The 18233-nt window shown below is 38.3% G+C and overlaps 1 protein-coding gene across 8 annotated transcripts in view; it reads right to left on the reverse strand.

Moving 5' to 3' along the window:
* Positions 1-18233, reverse strand: part of HS3ST5 (heparan sulfate-glucosamine 3-sulfotransferase 5) — a 296454-nt gene that overhangs the window by 227432 nt on the left and 50789 nt on the right. For 3 of the 8 annotated variants that reach the window (XM_025294737.3, XM_044924417.2, XM_044924416.2), the window contains one exon: positions 17669-17723. The exons of the other annotated variants lie outside the window; for them this stretch is intronic. The gene's annotated coding sequence lies outside the window, so the exon portion shown is untranslated. The remainder of the gene's footprint in view (positions 1-17668; positions 17724-18233) is intronic. 8 annotated transcript variants of the gene reach the window in all.

The raw sequence follows: 18233 nt of genomic DNA on the forward strand, positions 1-18233 counted from the left end.
GAGATAAGAAAGCCTTCCTCAGCGATCAATGCAAAGAAATAGAGGAAAACAACAGAATGGGAAAGACTAGAGATCTCTTCAAGAAAATTAGAGATACAAAGGGAACATTTCATGCAAAGATGGGCTCGATAAAGGACAGAAATGGTATGGACTGAACAGAAGCAGAAGATATTAAGAAGAGATGGCAAGAATACACAGAAGAACTGTACAAAAAAGAGCTTCATGACCAAGAAAATCATGATGGTGTGATCACTCACCTAGAACCAGACATCCTGGAATGTGAAGTCAAGTGGGCCTTAGAAAGCATCACTACAAACAAAGCTAGTGGAGGTGATGAAATTCCAGTTGAGCTATTTCAAATCCTGGAAGATGATGCTGTGAAAGTGCTGCACTCAATATGCCAGCAAATTTGGAAAACTCAGCAGTGGCCACAGGACTGGAAAAGGTCAGTTTTCATTCCAATCCCAAAGAAAGGCAATGCCAAAGAATGCTCAAACTACCATACAATTGCACTCATCTCACACGCTAGGAAAGTAATGCTCAAAATTCTCCAAGCCAGGCTTCAGCAACACGTGAACCGTGAACTTCCAGATGTTCAAGCTGGTTTTAGAAAAGACAGAGGAACCAGAGATCAAATTGCCAACATCCGCTGGATCATGGAGAAAGGAAGAGAGTTCCAGAAAAACATCTATTTCTGCTTTATTGACTATGCCAAAGCCTTTGACTGTGTGGATCATAATAAACTCTGGAAAATTCTGAAAGAGATGGGAATACCAGACCACCTGACCTGCCTCTTGAGAAACCTATATGCAGGTCAGGAAGCAACAGTTAGAACTGGACATGGAACAACAGACTGGTTACAAATAAGAAAAGGAGTGCGTCAAGGCTGTATATTGTCACCCTGCTTATTTAACTTCTATACAGAGTAAATCATGAGAAACGCTGGGCTGGAAGAAGAAGAGTTGGACACAACTGAGCAATTGAAGTGAACTGAAGAAAGGAGATCAGTTCAGAGACAAAGAAGAGGATGTGTGGAGATTCAAGAAGAGAGGGTGATGGATGAATAATGGACATATTACACAGCTGCTGGGCAGTGCTAATGACCCCTTTCAGTTAATGGTCATGAACTGAAAGTGAGGGCATTATCATGGTATATATTTTTCTCTAGAAATGTTAAATTGCAAGGGATCCTGCAAAGATAGAGTGTTGGATTTAGTTATTGATGGAATTGAGGGTATAAGTTAAGGAGTAATTTTGATGAAGAGCCACACAATTAAGCTGGTAGGAGGGAATTAAAGCTGTGACGGGGTGAAGGCAGTGAGAAGGTGCTGGGATCAATGGATTGTAGGTTCCTTGGCATTGCTTGAATTGGAGTAATAATAATAAAGTGAGCAAGATGGTAAGACAAGTAGTAGTTGGGGATGCAAATAGGATTAGGAAAGGAATGCAATTGTTGGCAATTGGAAGGTTAGACTAAGACCTCAGGGGTGGTCGTGGCAAAGTAAGGGCAAGATAAGCTCAGATATTTACTTCTACAGAAGCTTTCCCCGAGTTCACCTTTCCTTTCCTCTTGCCTTTGAAGTCTCATCATACTTCATGTGCAATTGTTTGTGACTCAACTTTACTTTGTATTGTTATTCAATAGGTACATTTTAGAGTATATGCTCCTTGAAGTTTGGGAATGTGTCAGTTATCTTCATATCTCTTAGCACCTAATGATTCCATGACTGCACACTACATGCAATAAAAGCATAATATATATATTTGTTAAATGAACAGACATACAAGTAAATAACAACAGTAGTAGTTAACACTGTCTCTCTGTGCCAAACACTCTCCTACGTGCTTTATATAATGTTACTAAGCTTTAACGCCCTCCTGCTAATACATGATGCTTATAATACGTGTACAGTAACTGTGAGAAGAGAATGATTTAACTGACTCACATGGTAAGACTGTAGTCAGGGGATGTGCATCAGCACATGTTACAGGTGGGGGCTTCCAGCTGAAGAAGGTCAGGGATTTTACAGAGTAGGGTAGGCAAATGAAATTAAAAGACGCTTGCTCCTTGGAAGAAAAGCAATGGCAAACCTAGGCAGTGTATTAAAAAGCAGAGACATTACTTTGCCTACAAAGATCCCTATAGTCAAAGCTATGGTTTTTCCAGTAGTCATGTTCCGATGTGAGAGCTGGACAATAAAAAAGGCTGAGCACTGAAGAAATGATGCTTTAAGACTCTTGAGAGTCCCTTGGACTGCAAGATCAAACCAGTCCATCCTAAAGGAAATCAACCCTGAATATTCATTGGAAGGTTTGATGCTGAAGCTGAATCTCCAATACTTTGGCCACATGATGTGAAGAGCCGACTCATTGGAAAAGACCCTGATGCTGGGAAAGACTGAAGGCAAGAGGAGAAGGGGTGACAGAGGATGAGATGGTTGGATGGCATCCCCGAGTCAATGGATATTAGCCTGAGCTGGAGACAGTGAAGGCCAAGGAAGCCCAGGTGTGCTGTAGTCCATGGTGTGGCAAAGATTCAGACACAACTGAGCGACTGAACAAGGTACCAGCAAACTTTTTCTATAAATTGCTAGAGAGTAAATATATTTTTAGTGGCCATATGGTCTCTGTAGCAACTAGTCAACTCTGCCATTGTAGAATGAAATCAGCCACAGACAATCCATAAAGAAACAAGGGTGGCTCAGTTCAGTTCAGTCGCTCAGTCGTGTCCAACTCTTTGTGACCCCATGAATTGCAGCACACCAGGCCTCCCTGTCTATCACCAACTCCCAGAGTTCACCCAAACTTATGTCCATCGAGTCGGTGATGCCATCCAGCCATCTCATCCTCTGTCGTCCCCTTCTCCTCCTGCCCCCAATCCCTCCCAGCATCAGAGTATTTTCTAATGAGTCAACTCTTCGCACGAGGTGGCCAAAGTACTGGAGTTTCAGCTTTAGCATCATTCCTTCCAAGGAAATCCCAGGGCTGATCTCCTTTAGAATGGACTGGTTGGATCTCCTTGAAGTCCAAGGGATTCTCAAGAGTCTTCTCCAACACCACAGTTCAAAGGCATCAATTCTTTGGCACTCAGCTTTCTTCACAGTCCAACTCTCACATCCATACATGACCATTGGGAAAACCATAGCCTTGACTAGACGGACCTTTGCTGGCAAAGTAATGTCTCTGCTTTTTAATATGCCATCTAGGTTGGTCATAACTTTCCTTCCAAGGAGTAAGCATCTTTTTATTTGGCTGCAGTCACCATCTGCAGTGATTATGGAGCCCCACAAATAAAGTCAGCCACTGTTTCCATTGTTTCCCATCTATTTGCCATGAAGTGCCGGGACTGGATGTCATGATCTTAGTTTTCTGAGTGTTGAGTTTTAAGCCAACGTTTTCACTCTCCTCTTTCACTTTCATCAAGAGGCTCTTTAGTTCTTCTTTGCTTTCTACCATAAGGGTTCTGTCATCTGTATATCCAAGGTTATTGATATTTCTCCCGGCAAATTTGATTTCAGCTTGTGCTTCTTCCAGCCCAGTGTTTCTCATGATGTACTCTGCATATAAGTTAAATAAGCAGGGTGACAATATACAGCCTTGACGTACTCCTTTTCCTATTTGGAACCAGTCTGCTCTTCCATGTCCAGTTCTAACTGTTGCTTCCTGACTTGCATATAGGTTTCTCAAGAGGCAGGTCAGGTGGTCTGGTATTCCCATCTCTTTCAGAATTTTCCAGAGTTTATTGTGATCCATACAGTCAAAGGCTAAAACTTTATTTATAAATACTGAAATTTGAATATCATATAGCTATCACGTGTCACAATATATCCTTCTTTGGATGTTTTTCAACCATTTAAAAGTGTAAATGGTCCCAGGTAGTAGAAAAACTAGTGACAGGTCTTTGACCCAAAGCCTATATTATACAGTTTGCTGACTTCTGGGACAGAGGAAAGTCCTCATGGTTTTGGCTTAGGCAGCACTTTTCAGTGTTGATAGAAACTCAGGTTGGTCATTGTTCTTGTTCTCATGCCTCTTGCTCTAGGGTTTTTGATATAATCTGATAACCATCTGAAAAGTATTTCCTGAAAACTCCTTATTAGCTCATCAAAATTCACAGGGTTGGTAGATGCCAAAAAGAGAGAAAAGGTAACAAAGAAAGAAGGCAAGTTTGGGAAACTGAAGCCTCTATCATGTCTATGTTAGTTCTTTTACAAAAGCAAAGACTAGAGAAATTAAGTGACTTTTTTAACTAACAGAGCTGGGTGAGAACTGTGGACTTATCTGGTCCTCATTCCCTTGGCCACCCTACAATACAATGCTAAGTCATGCTAAGGATTAATTAATGCATTGTTCTGAATGTGCTCATAACACTTCATCTGCCATGCACACAGAATGTTCTGTATGTATTTATTATTTTAATAAATTAACTCACAAATAAATACTGGCATGGTGAGAGAGTAAGTGTTCAGTGCCATCTTAATCAGTGGGGTAACTTAGGGTTTTATGCAAGGCAAGGGTACTCTGCTAACCAGCTATTAAAAAGCAGAAAGCACTCTTTCTGTACAAATTCCATTTGAGTAAATTAGCCCATGATCTACCATAGCTAAATCTCCAAAAGCTGTGGCAGTAGAGAGAAGGAAAGAAAAAAAAAAAAACCAAGTCTCCGATGGGTAAATATTTCCAGGTGAAATACATTAAATGACCTCAGCCCTGCACTTTAGTTTCCTCTCCATAGCCCAAATTTCATAAAATACAGGGCAATTTCTACAGCTAAGAGTGGAGTCTAATGGGCACAAAAAGGCCTATTTTCCAAACACATGCATATGTTCCCTCTTTTCTACTTGATCCACTTGACTTACCTTTGATGACGTACCTGCTCTTTCCTGTATCCCTCTGTTTATATCAAGACATAAGGAAATGGAATGATGGTCGAAGAATGGGGTTATTTTAGACACTGTTGGAAGACATTATGATCCTTTGGCTGCATGAGGACAAATCTCTAGCTAAAGAAGGGAATGGTGCATCTGGCAAAGAATGAACATCAATCAGACCTATTTTAGCTTTACCAGGTTGACTTTCCTTTACATTAAATCAGAATGTTTTTGGCGTTGTGTTTTAAGACCAAGTAGAAAGATATAAAGAAATTCAGAAGAGTCACAATTTTTCAACTGAAAGTTTCAAATATTAGGAGAATCGCTTTTACCCCTGATAAGATTGATACATTATGAAAGTTTATTTTTTAAAAAACTTAATTCTCTTTCATTCTATTCAGTGGTGGCTCTCCCTGGTTATTATAGTATCAACAGGGTATTAACTGCCAATGATGGATAAGTAATAAACCATGCTGGAAAAAAGAAGAAAATTAATTACATTCCTTTTGCTTCTTCACAACAGGAAATATGCAGTTGCTTATAAGAGCAGTTAAATAAACAGTAATAATAATCTTAACAATAATAAAACTCTGTTTGTATAAATGCAAGACTTGGTTTTTTCCCCCTGTCCTTTTCCGTGTTGCAAATTTATCACTTCCATCTGCTGAATAAACAGATACATTTCTGGGTTATGATGTTTGTTACACAAAACATTTCATAGGCAAAGAAAAGCAGGGAACAGTTCCTGATAAAGGAATTCATTCTAAACAGCTCCATGCCTGAGTACACACATAGAAATTTCAATGACTTCAGGAAATGCCATATGCAGATATTCAAGGATGTTTTAAAAGGTTTAGTTTCAGAGATGTATTCCTATATCCCTTGCTGAGCAGAAATGCTTTCATTAAAGGCTGCCTTGTCTAGGTTATAGTTTTAATTATAATGGAAAAAAAGACTGACTTTTTTTACTTTGATATTTTAAAATATATTTTAAAATTCCCCAAACATGAAAAGGTCACCCTAATTATCCCTGATGAGAGAGGACCGTAGCTCTCATTTCTTACTTTTGGTAAAGGCCACCTGGGGTGGGCTTCTGGGGGTTTGGTTAGTGTGAGAAACAATAGATGATTAAACACAGCCACCCATGACTGACAGCTGTTTCCTGACATTTGGGTTGAGTCATGAGGGAAGAAACCCAAAAGGGACAAGGGAGCAGGTTTACACGTGCTCTTCAATTATTCTTCTGAGATTTATATGGCTCCATAAATGAACACCATGCTGTAATTAAAAAATACGTCAAAATCAATAGAAAATCTGTTTAATTCTTTTACCTCTTGAATTTGAGTGTAGGCCATTTAAAATGTTATTCTTTTTCTTGTCATTATTACTAATTTCTCTGTCTGGAGGGTGGCATTTTTTGTATAATCTTGCTTGCAGATTTACCAGTCTTATAGGATTTGAGTCCAAATGAACAGAAAAATTCTCCCCAATTAACAGTAAAATAAAATGCAATAAAATGAAAACTGAGATGAATTTAACAGCTTGGGAGGAATGTCAAGCCTTTTTCATTCACTAAAAAAGCAGTGATATTTCAGTATTCTTTAACAATCCAATAAAGTGTGAGACTATAAACTCTTATAACAAATTTCCAAGGTTTTAATTGTTCATCAGTGTATTCAGATTTCTTGAATACCAATTTCCATTAGAAGCTGAAGGCTGGTGGCTGGGAAAGTAGAGAAGAAAGTACATGCTTGAGGTTGAGGTAGAGATGAAATGAATAGGGAGTGATAAGACTTCTGAGTGAATTTACACAAAAAAAGACCAAGTCTAGGGAAACACTTTTTTCTTTGCATAAAATTTCATGCACACACGCAGATCTCAAAGGATTCCTTTTGAAAACAGATGGAAATGTGTTCTCCACAGCAAATGACAGAGAGCAGCTAACAAGATCAGGTTATTAGTAATTCACCGCTCAGGAAAAACTCCAAAGCTTAGTAAAGAATCAAGCATGACAACAACAGTGAGCTATTTTCATCCTGCTTCTACTTTATTGCATCAATTCCATTTGGAGAAATAGGCAGGGCACTGTAGGTTTGCTGATCAAAACTGGAGAACTTTAATGACAATAAATCATCGATTTAAAAGTTAAGAATTAGGCAAACAAACCTGGAACTACGTAAGGATATTAAAACTTCAGGATTATTCCTTGATCATATTTCTTCACAAGAAAAATCAGTACCTTCTGTCAATGTTTAGATGTGTGTGCTTGGGTGTTTATCAGCGTTGAATTAAAGCAAGGATGTATATGCAATGATCCTGAAATGTGGAAGTACTGCTTAAGGGAATGCCCTGTAAACTGTGTTTGTTCTCAGCATAGGATAAGAGGCATGAAGAGCAGCAAACTGCACTATTGGCTTCTGCAATGGAAGTATAGTTTCAACTTTAACTTGTTTTTTTCTATTTAGGGAAAAATAGGTGGAATCTGTGCTCGGTGTGTTTTACAAAGTTGGAAATGTAGATTATGCAGTGATGGAGTATAACATAGTGTCCCATATTTTTATTACAATTGCAGTGAGATTTAAATGATGAAAACACCAATAAAGGGTGCTCTCCATTCTGGGAGCATCCACATTTGTATTGGCTCCTGAAGACTGTCCTTATCTCAGTGCTTCCTGAGAATGCCCTTTGCCGGGAGCCGGCATATTGCATATTGAGTGCATATTGCATATTGAGTGCAGCACTTTCCACAGCACCATCTTTCAGGATCTGGAATAGCTCAACTGGAATTCTATCACTGCCGGGAGCCAGCGTGAGGAACTCCGCCCATGACAAAGGTCATGAGGAAGGAGGCTCGGCATACGCAAAGGCGGGATCGAGCCTCAGGAGTCCCCCTGGAAATTCTCGAGCATCTACCCCCAAACCAGAGTCTGCCTACTTTCTGCTTTGTGCTTTCACCTACACCTCTGACTTTACAGGGGGCTGTCCCCCACTACCTCTCTCTGAAAAAAGAGTTAGCTTACAGCTCCAGTTAGTAATTCCTGGGTGTGACAGTGTTTCAACCTAAAAACTCCTTTGGAAATCCTCTAGCCTGCCTGAATAGGTTTTTCCGGCCACATGTGATTGTTCAGAGCCTCCCAACTGTGAGAGGCAGGAGATGTTCTAAACTGCCTAAACACAGATTCCTTTGAGTAGTTAAAAGATTGATTAGAAATTGTATTGGTGAAGGGTTTTTCACTTGTTGGGCCAATGTTTGCTGCTAAGTCTCCATACTCCTTACCTACTGTGTCCTTGGCAGTGTATTGATTGATATAATGGGTGTATAGAAATGTAAAATGCAGCTTTGTCCAATGCTTTTTGGAGGCTGGTGCCTGACTTTGGAATAATCACCTTTAGAGAAAAATAAGTTTCTTAAAATGTTAACAGGCCTCCGGGCCAGAAGATGATGTCAATCACCTGAACTTTTGCATATGATAAGTTTGAAAGCCTGGCTTCAATTAGGACCAGGAACTGCTGTCCTTGCATGACTCCACCCCTTCCCCCATTATCCTCTATGCATAACTTAAGGTATAAAAACTACTTTGGAAAATAAAGTGCGGGCCTTGTTCACTGAAACTTGGTCTCCCCATGTCACTCTCTCTCCCAAATTCTGGCTGAGTCTCCATCTGGAGCGCGGAACCCACCATGCTTGCTAATTATGCCTGGGCTTCTAAGATCCGACCGGGGAGGCCTCAGTGTCTCCTCTCCTTCGGGAGAACGGAAGGACGCCTGCGGCCTAAGTAAGTGGTGCAAACTTCTTGTCTTGAAGTTTTATTGGTCTCCTGCGTAAACCAAGCTACTCAGCCTCTTTTCTCCACTGAATTTCCTCACTGAGCTATCCTTATTCTATTACTCTTGATATCCTTAATTAAAGTTTAATTAAGCAGTTGTTTCCTGACCCTCGCCTATGCCGTCTCTCCTTCGAATACCCTGGGTCAGCTGGGGCTGGACCCCGGCAGCCCTTGTTATAGTCAGGACATGGTCCAGCACGATGGTATTTACCTCAAAGGGATGGGGCAGGGCAGGAGAATCAGCCAGAGGGACTGTCTTCTGCAGGTGGCCATGGTCTGCTGGGTGGAAAAGGGCTACCTTTCAGAAGTTGGGAGAGAGTTTGGATGCACTGGCTCTAGTTCGCTGATCCAGTCAACAAATACTTACTGAGAAACTGTTATGTAGCAGACACTAGAGCAAGGAATAGGAACACTAGGGTAAAAATGCCCTGGTCCCTAGCCTCAGATAGCTTTGGGAACAGCAAGGAAAGAATTCCTACAAAGAACAGGAAAGGGAAGGCACTTACAATCCACAGTGATAAACAGGACCAAAGCAGAAGTCCATGGCCTGGGAACCAGAGAAGGATCCACAAAGGCAGCCAAACCAGCCCAGGAGGGCTTCTCAGAGAAACACTATCTACATGAACCCTGAAGAGAATGAGGTTTTCCAGGATACGGATGCTTGTGGTTATGTGTGTGGATTACAGAGAGAGAGTACAGACACAGAGACAGAGGAAGAGGAAGATGTTGGTAAAAGTATTCCACATAGAGGGAAAAAAATCATGAATTTGGGAAGGTGAAAGTCTTTCAGGGTGACTGGAGCATGGAGTGGGAAGTTGAGGTGACTCAGGCCAATGTCAACTTAGGAAGGGCCTTTTTAGGCCGGATTCAGGATTCTTCACTTGTTCCTGAGGACAATAGGCTGCTATATTTCAGGACACAGGTGATCATATAGGCCAACATTTGGCAGCCAATGGAGTTAAAAAAGACTTAAAAGGGACATGGGGAGCTGAGTCTGAAAGGAGAGTCTGGGCTACATTATAGAGCCTTTCAACAGATAAAATGAGAATTCTGGCCACAGGCTGAAATTTGGGACATAGACTGCCCTCCCCTTAAGCAGTGGGGAGGGAACCCAGGACATACCACTGGGAAGGGGATCAGAGCCAGTTATCCAAGTCCAGTTAATAAAATGGGACTCAAAATCAGACTTGTCCCAATCACATAGTTGATTATAGCTGAGTCTTCTGAATATTGAATTATGAAATTATTTCCAACATTTTCTGTCTTCCACGTAGCAAATGGTGTCTCTAAAGTTTATTTCATTACACTGACATTCAAAAAGTTCGAAAGTATGATATTTTTGAAGTCAGAAAAATATTACTCATCTCTTCTATTTTGGATGAGCCTTCAGAGATTCAATTTCCATTTGTATGCCTTTGAAGATAATCTGACCTGCTTATACACAATTTACCATTAAAGCAAAGTAGGGCACTTTCAGCTATAGACAGAGCCTTTAAGAATCATAAAAACTAGCAAGTAATAAAGTCATAAACCCTCTCATCATCATCAGGCTAACAATGGAATCTGTAAATGTGAGACTGTCAGGTCAATGGGTTTGTGGTTACACATTGAAGCCACTCGTTCTACTTCTTTAAGGCCATAGTCTAATAAGTTTGGCAAAGTTCTTGTTAGGAACAGATTTTGAGCATTAAAATGAGAGTTCACATATCATTTAATTGGGAATGCAGAATAAGAAATGTACTCTGGGATATGTCTATTTCCCCAATAACACATCACACCTTTGTCTCGGTGGTCCCTTCCAAATATCTCAGTGTTTCACATATTTTATCTTACTGCATCTTTAGTCAGCTGGGCTTCCCTAGTGGTTCAAATGGTAAAGAACCTTCCTGCAATGTGAGAGACCCATGTTCAATCCCTGGGTCAGGAAGATCCTCTGGAGAAGGGAATGGCAACCCACTCCAGTATTCTTGCCTGCAGAATCCCATGGACAGAGGAGCCTGGTGGGCTATAGTCCATGAAATGGCAAAGAGTCAGACACGACTGAGCAACACAGCAGCATCTTTAGTCAGTACAACATATATGGGTGCTAATAAGGGTAACACGATCCCTTAATTAAAAATACATGATTTAAAATGACTTAGACTTTATGAAGTATGCCAGTGTGGTCTTACAATGTTAGATCTAACTCTCGGAATGATGGTTCTGTATAATACAGTTTTATCATGAAAGTTTTAAAAGCTTGTCCTGAATGTAATAGAATTCCTTTGAAAGGACAGAGATGCTTTTTGGCCAGCTTTTAAAGAGACTGATAAAAATAAACTTCTTTTGTCCCTGGAGCAGCAGCCTTCAGATTCCTTGCCTTCCGTGTCTATTTTCCCATCCCCTGCGGCCACCTGGAACACAGCTCACTGGCTGCATTAATGTTCTGGATGTCGGGGTGGGAGGGGAATCCAATGTGAAGAGAGAGGTAAGCTTTTAACTCAGAAGTCAGTAAAGGGAAGGGGAAGTAGAAGATACTGTGGTTACCCTCTTTTTCCACTTTCTTCAGCCCAGGCATGCTGTGAAGTCCCTGAGGGAACACGGCAATATGTTTTAGCTTTTCACAGTCTGGCAAAGCCTCCAGGAATACACTGAATTGTTTATTTCAGATAGACCCTTTGCTGCATTCAGCCCCCAGAAAACAAGCATGACAATTAGCCTCCTTGCTGAAGACACTGGGAGATGGCAGGCAATTACAAATAGGAAGTGCACCAGAGGGGAAAAACAAGCACCTTCTACAAAAAAAAAAAAAAAAAAAAAGGTGCTGATGAAACTTGGCACTTGGATCAACTAAAATCAAGTAAGATTTTTGAATACTTGAAAGGAGTGAATTGAAGTCATAGTTTAAATTTGCTATGGATGGAATGTACATACAGAAATAATTTTTAAGATAGCATTCAGAAACTGTATGAATACATATATCTATTAAATACACATAATAGTTTGAACCCCTTAAGCACTTTATGTGGAGACATTAAGTGAGGAAATATTTTTCTTTCTAAAATGACTGGCATATTGATAGAAAAAAATTCCCATCTTCTTGTTTATTTTGAAAGCTACCTTTCAAAAATGTAACACGCTGCCACTGGCATCTCTGAACTCACTATTCCATTTTTCATGCAGTCTCGGAGTTGAATATACATTTTTGCCATATGCCAAGGGTTAGGCCATTAATATGTAAAAGAAGCTGGTATCCAGAGAATTGACTTTATAATTGGAGAACACCAAAATAAACCTAACACTACTCTAACAATGCTGCACCCCAGCATCCCTGTTCTCTTAGGCTATTAGGCCATGTCCAATTTTCTCGGTCTGTCGGAGGATACAGCTGCCTCCATGTGCCAGGGAAGCTTTAATTATGGGGACTTTTCCTCCCACTGGAAAGCCTCTTCCTGCGGTTTGAAAGTTTGAATTATTCAAGCCCATGTTAATACACTGTACTGAATGCTCTGTTTGGCCCACCGAGGCGCACCTGGAACTGTTCTGTTTCCACAGATTCAATTTCTTTCTTTTCCTCTCCCTCCATCTCCCTCCCTCCTGTTCCTATCTTTTCTCATCCCCTTCGATCCTATTATTAAAGGCAAGAACCAAGGAATGCTGAGCACAGAGAGACCCATGGAATTTGGCACAGTTAATCTCATAGACTATTCATGTGCAATCGCAAGAAAAATAATCTCTCAACTAAAAATTCCTCAAGTATAAAGCTTTATTCCCTAAACCTTTTTTTTTTAATATAAAGTAATACAACTTCTATACTTTGGTAGCCAGGATTTCAGGACTTTTAAATCTATTTCTCCCAAATCCAAGCTGTTAATTTGGTTTTGCTCCTAAAGTAGTATCAACAGGAAAATTGTTAATCTTTCCTATTTAAGCTACACAGATGATACAGATAAATCCTGTTTTATACCAAATTCCAGATTTCAGTCTTTGATTAGTTTTTTAGGCTTTGCTTAAGATATCAACCCTGCTGCTGCTGCTGCTGCTAAGTTGCTTCAGTGGTGTCCGACTCTGTGCGACCCCAGAGACGGCAGCCCGCGAGGCCCTCCCCACTCAGTCCCTGGGATTCTCCAGGCAAGAACACTGGAGTGGGTTGCCATTTCCTTCTCCAATGCATGAAAGTGAAAAGTGAAAGTGAAGTCGCTCAGTCGTGTCTGACTCTTCACGACCTCATGGACTGCAGCCCACCAGGCTCCTCCGTCCATGGGATTTTCCAGGCAAGAGTATTGGACTGGGGTGCCATCGCCTTCTCCGATATCAACCCTAATTTTCCTTTATTCTAATTGCTAGTCTGGTTTTGAGTTGTCACTGTGACTTCTTTAGAACCAAAGTCATCATCAAGATAATATGTGGTATCCTTGGATTAAGGGTTACTATGATTTCTAGACTTGGTTTGACATTCACCACCTGCAAGGTCTCTCAGAGGCTTAGTTTTCTCATCTATAAAGTAGGAATAACAATACAAACTCTATCTAGAACCTGCAAAAAATCAAATAAGATTATATTCAGGAAAGTTTTTTCCAAAATTTTAAAGTAATGTGTAAACTAAGATGCCTTTGCTATTATTATTTTTTAATGTCACAAAAGAAGCATCATCTTTGGTTAATACTCCAACACATTCATTTAAATTAAATTAAGTCTTTTTCTATGTCCAGTTACAAAAAGAAACTACTGAGATCACAATGCAGACCATGTGGTTCTCCTCCTTTCCTACACGTTGAGTATGTTATTTCAGAGGGAAAGAAAAAGGTAGGGATGAAAAATGTATTTCCTACAACCCCCTAAAGAGCTGTCCAAGTCCTCTTGTTAATAAACTGGAGAAGTTGTGAAAGTTATTGCCTATATTGAGAAATGCTCTTAAAAATTGTTTCAGGGTATCAAAAAATAATGTATCTCCAAAAAGAACCTCAAATCTTTTTCAGCAGCAGGTAGAGTATTCAGGCAAAAAAATACAGACAGAAAGAACTTCTTTAAAATAACACTGCATGTATCTGTGGATTGGAAAACCTGATGAAGGACTCAGCCAAGTCTACCAGCTAGAAGCTATTTCTATCTCTGTACAGGTCTAATCATTGGATGGTAACTATATATCTGCCTTGTCATTGGCCAAGAATCTGGTTTTAAACATTCAATGTCAAGAAAAACAAAACAAAGGTGATAATCAAGTGACTTTAAAAGTGATAACAAAATGGCTCTGGGTTCATATATCATTATTTAGAAAATAAAATATTCGAGCTACTGTCTAGGAAGAACTTAAAAGTCATTAAAGAATTTTAAAGTTTAATACCAAATCTATATTGGCTTCATTTTTCACATTAACAATGTATTCTTCATTGACAAACCCATTCACAGTGCACAGACCTAAAGGCTTTGTACCACGTTGAACCACTGTTTTACAGAGGCCATATTTTTGGTGCTAATTGCAGCGTTGTCACAAGTCATATATTTTTAAAGTGTTTTTTTTTTTTTTCCTTTAAATGTGTCCTTTTTTACAGTGAGAAACCAGTTGTGAAATCAGTCACTTTTGAAGAATTGTGCTGTGAATTAGGAAGCCAGCCTGAGACAGAAGATCTAGTCTTAGTCACAACCTGGACCCGGAAAAATCTGTGATAATTTTTACAATGGGTTTCCTAACCACAAGCCAGAAAGCAGTGAATCTCTCAGCTCCTAAAAGCCTGGGTCTATGACTATAGGAGCTAGGGGGAAAAATGGGCTAAAACTCCTTTACTATCATTGTTACAAATCTTTAAAATATTTTCCATAATAATTTGTGGGAAGTATAATTACTACAAGCTAAGAGTTTATAGCCAGAATGAATGTATTCTGTAGAGCTAAAAAGTATATCCTCAACTTGTCTTTTTGCAATACACACACACATACATACACATATATGTATATATGTCAGTGTATATGAATACCTGTATATACATACACATATACATATATTACTGTATATTCAGATCAGAATAGAACAGTATATTTTAGAGAAAAAGATACTAAATTTGATAAAATTAAATTGGGGGTGGGGGAGAGAAAATATCCTTAAAACTAAAATTCAAATTGGTCTGTAGCTCGTTAATATATATACATTATTATATGACTCATTCTCTAAAGTGCAAGAATATTCTATTTGCACACCATTTTCATACATAGTTTTACAAAGTAAGATATATTGTTTAGTAAAGATCTGAATGATTATTGAAGTATATCCTATTATATTGATTAATTTGTTTAATAAAATAAAAAGAAGAAAATAGACATGTTTATGCTCTAGTGGGAAAAATCTTCATTTTCTTACCAATTAGATATATAATTGTCAGCTTTCATTCTTTCTTTTTATGAACTAACCTTGAATTAACAAGCAGTGACTTACTAAATTCTTTTTCCCTCAAGCATATAATTTTGCTTTTTACATTTTCTTGTGATCCACTTTCGTTTAAAGTAACTTTAGAAACTTAAAAAGTTGTAATGAGTGATAAAAAGTCTGTCTTAATATTTATTATTATAAATAATATTTTGAGATGAAAAGCTACTTACATTTTTGTCTGCTAACCTTATTTCTGTGGAACTGTTAAGATCTTAATAACTCAGTAACATTCCAATTTTAATCCATTAAGAAGAATGAAATAAAAACTAAAATCACGTAAAGTAGTATCTGCTTAGAAGACTTAAAGAGGGCTGGAGTTGTGTTTAAAAATTTCTAATATAAATTAGAGTATTCTAATTTCTCTTATTTAATTTAATTATTCTCTTATTTAAAATAATTTAACCTTTATTCATGGCAATTTTAGACAATCTAGAAAATACAATTATAAAGAAGAAATAAAAATTACTTTTAAGCCAAATTATCCAAGGTAAGCATTATTAATATTATTCATTAATAATAACAATATCATTTTAACAATATTGAGTACTTTGTACTGATCTCTGTTCTCTATTATATATAAATAATTTAGAACAGATAATATAAATAATCTTTAAGGTACGAACCCATCATCTCCATTGCAAATGAGGAAATTAAGGCAGAAATATGTTTAGTAATTTGCTCTAGGTCAAAGGTCATATATTTAATAAAGTGAGAAGCTAGGATTTGAAACTGGACCCTCCAAATTACACCAAAGATTGTGATCATAACCACAACTCTACTACCAAAGGCTTTCCTTTGTGTATATAATATAAAAAGGAACTGTAATTTATATTTTTTCTATAATGTTTTTTTCCATGTAACATGCTATGAATCTCTTCTCACACCATTAAATGATTCTCCTACCATAACACTTGAAAAAGAAGCACTTTGACAAGTAAGAAATCTTGTAGTATGGCCGTTCCTAGCATGGTGTGATTCAAGAAATCTAAACAAAGAACATTGACTATTTTCTAACGTGTATTCAAATCAAGCAAAAAACACCCTCTTTAGGCAAACAGAAATTACCATAGCAGAACTGACCAATGATCTGATCAGTCCAATATCCTATTTCTGAAAACATCCAATGCTGGCTATTTTAGTAGAAGACATAAAATTCCCCATAAAGTACCTAATTGTGTGATACACTGCAGTAAGATGAAATTTTCCCCTTTGCCCAGTTTTTCATCTTCTCCTACCTAAAAGCTTCAGAGGGAATAATCCTTGAAATTTTATCCTACTGAAACTAGTAACACGTGAAGATGTTATTTTAACACAAACATATACACTCACATATGCACTATTAATGTGAAGAAATGAGTTACTCCTGATATATTAAGAAAGTCAGAAATTACCATAGCTATTTCAATAAATAAATAATACATAGATTACACATAATTAATCTGCTACAATTATAAGAAAATATTGTGAGGTAATGTACAACACCAGTGAAAGCAACAGGTAAAGAGCATTTGATAAAATAATCCTTCCTCTAGTAACAATGTATTATAAAATATACTGTTTAAGGGAGGTAACCAAAGGGCAATTATTGAGTGGCAAAATTCATTGCGTGTGTTTTCCATAGTGCAAATCAGAAAATCAATGCAATCATACATTTTATTATGTTTTATATATACTGCTACTACATATATATGTAGCATTTGGAATTTAATGTAGTTCTAAAAATGTCACTAAGGATATTAGTCTGGTAGCCAGGCAGACAGGGACATTTTAAAGCCAGCTTTAAAAAAAATTCTTCTCTGAAATCTTGCCTTTCTCAAATGAAAGGGGACTTGAGAGGCTGGTATCTTCTATGTCCTGACTCTTGGAACACTTGCTCTTAGACCCCAGAGCTGCCATGCAGAGACAGACAGACAGATATAGGGACTTACAGATATAGAAACATAGATATATGACATAAGAACAAAAGCATTGTGAGTTTGACTAAATAGTTATATTCAGCTGGACAGATTGCTAGAGGTTTCATGGAGGAGAAGGTATTTACACTATGACAAACCTAGACAGCATATTAAAAAGCAGAGTCATTACTTTGCCAACAAAGGTCTGTATAGTCAAAGCTATGGTTTTTCCAGTAGTCATGTATGGATGTGAAAGTTGGACCATAAAGAAGGCTGAGCGCCAAAGAATTGATGCTTTTGAACTGTGGTGTTGGAGAAGACTCTTGAGAGTCCCTTGGACTGCAAGGAGATCAAACCAGTCAATCCTAAAGGAAATCAATCCTGAATATTCATTAGAAGGACTGATGCTGAAGGTCCAATACTTTGGCCACCTGATGTGAAGAGCCAACTCATTAGAAAAGGCCCTGATGTTGAGAAAGATGAAGGCAGGAGATGATAGAGGACGAGATGGTTGGATCGCATCACTGACTTGATGGACATGAGTCTGAGCAAGCTCCGGAAGATGGTGAAGGACAGGGAAGGCCGGCATGCTATAGTCCATAAGGTCACAAAGAGTTGGATATGACTGAGTGACTGAACAACAACTATCCCCACTGTTCCAGAATCTCTTACCTGTGTCTCTTGTAGCCATCCTCCAAAACAACCAGGATGTTAGATGTAATCTGTACTGAAAAATTTAAATAAAATATTTCAGTCCAATGGTGATGGGGACCATTGCCCATAACCTCGAGGTTTTTCCCTGACCTAGTCAGCTACTAACTGATCATCCCTTCTTCCCACAATAGTACTGATCCTTAGTTCCCTAAGAAAACAGACTGTACTTTATGAATTTTGTATTTCAAATGCCTGGGACAGTTCCTGGAACAGAGAAGACATTCAAAATATCCTTGTTGGAACAGTGCCCAACACAGAGTAGGTCCTCAGTAAATGCTGGCTGGTGGAATATTTAAAGGGTTGAATGAATATATTTAATCATTGACTGAGTTTCTCTTTTTAATGTCATTTTTACATTTCAGTGTGGAATATACATATTTTAAAATCTATTTCATAGAACTACCATAATACAGCATTATAGTTTTTACACTAAAAATATACTTCCTAAAGACAATTCAGTCACCAGTTTAAAAAAAATCACACATATTGGATACTGACCAGTACTATTTATAAATTCTCTTTT

Source organism: Bubalus bubalis, chromosome 10 (genome assembly GCF_019923935.1).
Source record: "Bubalus bubalis isolate 160015118507 breed Murrah chromosome 10, NDDB_SH_1, whole genome shotgun sequence".
Classification (NCBI taxonomy): domain Eukaryota; kingdom Metazoa; phylum Chordata; class Mammalia; order Artiodactyla; family Bovidae; genus Bubalus; species Bubalus bubalis.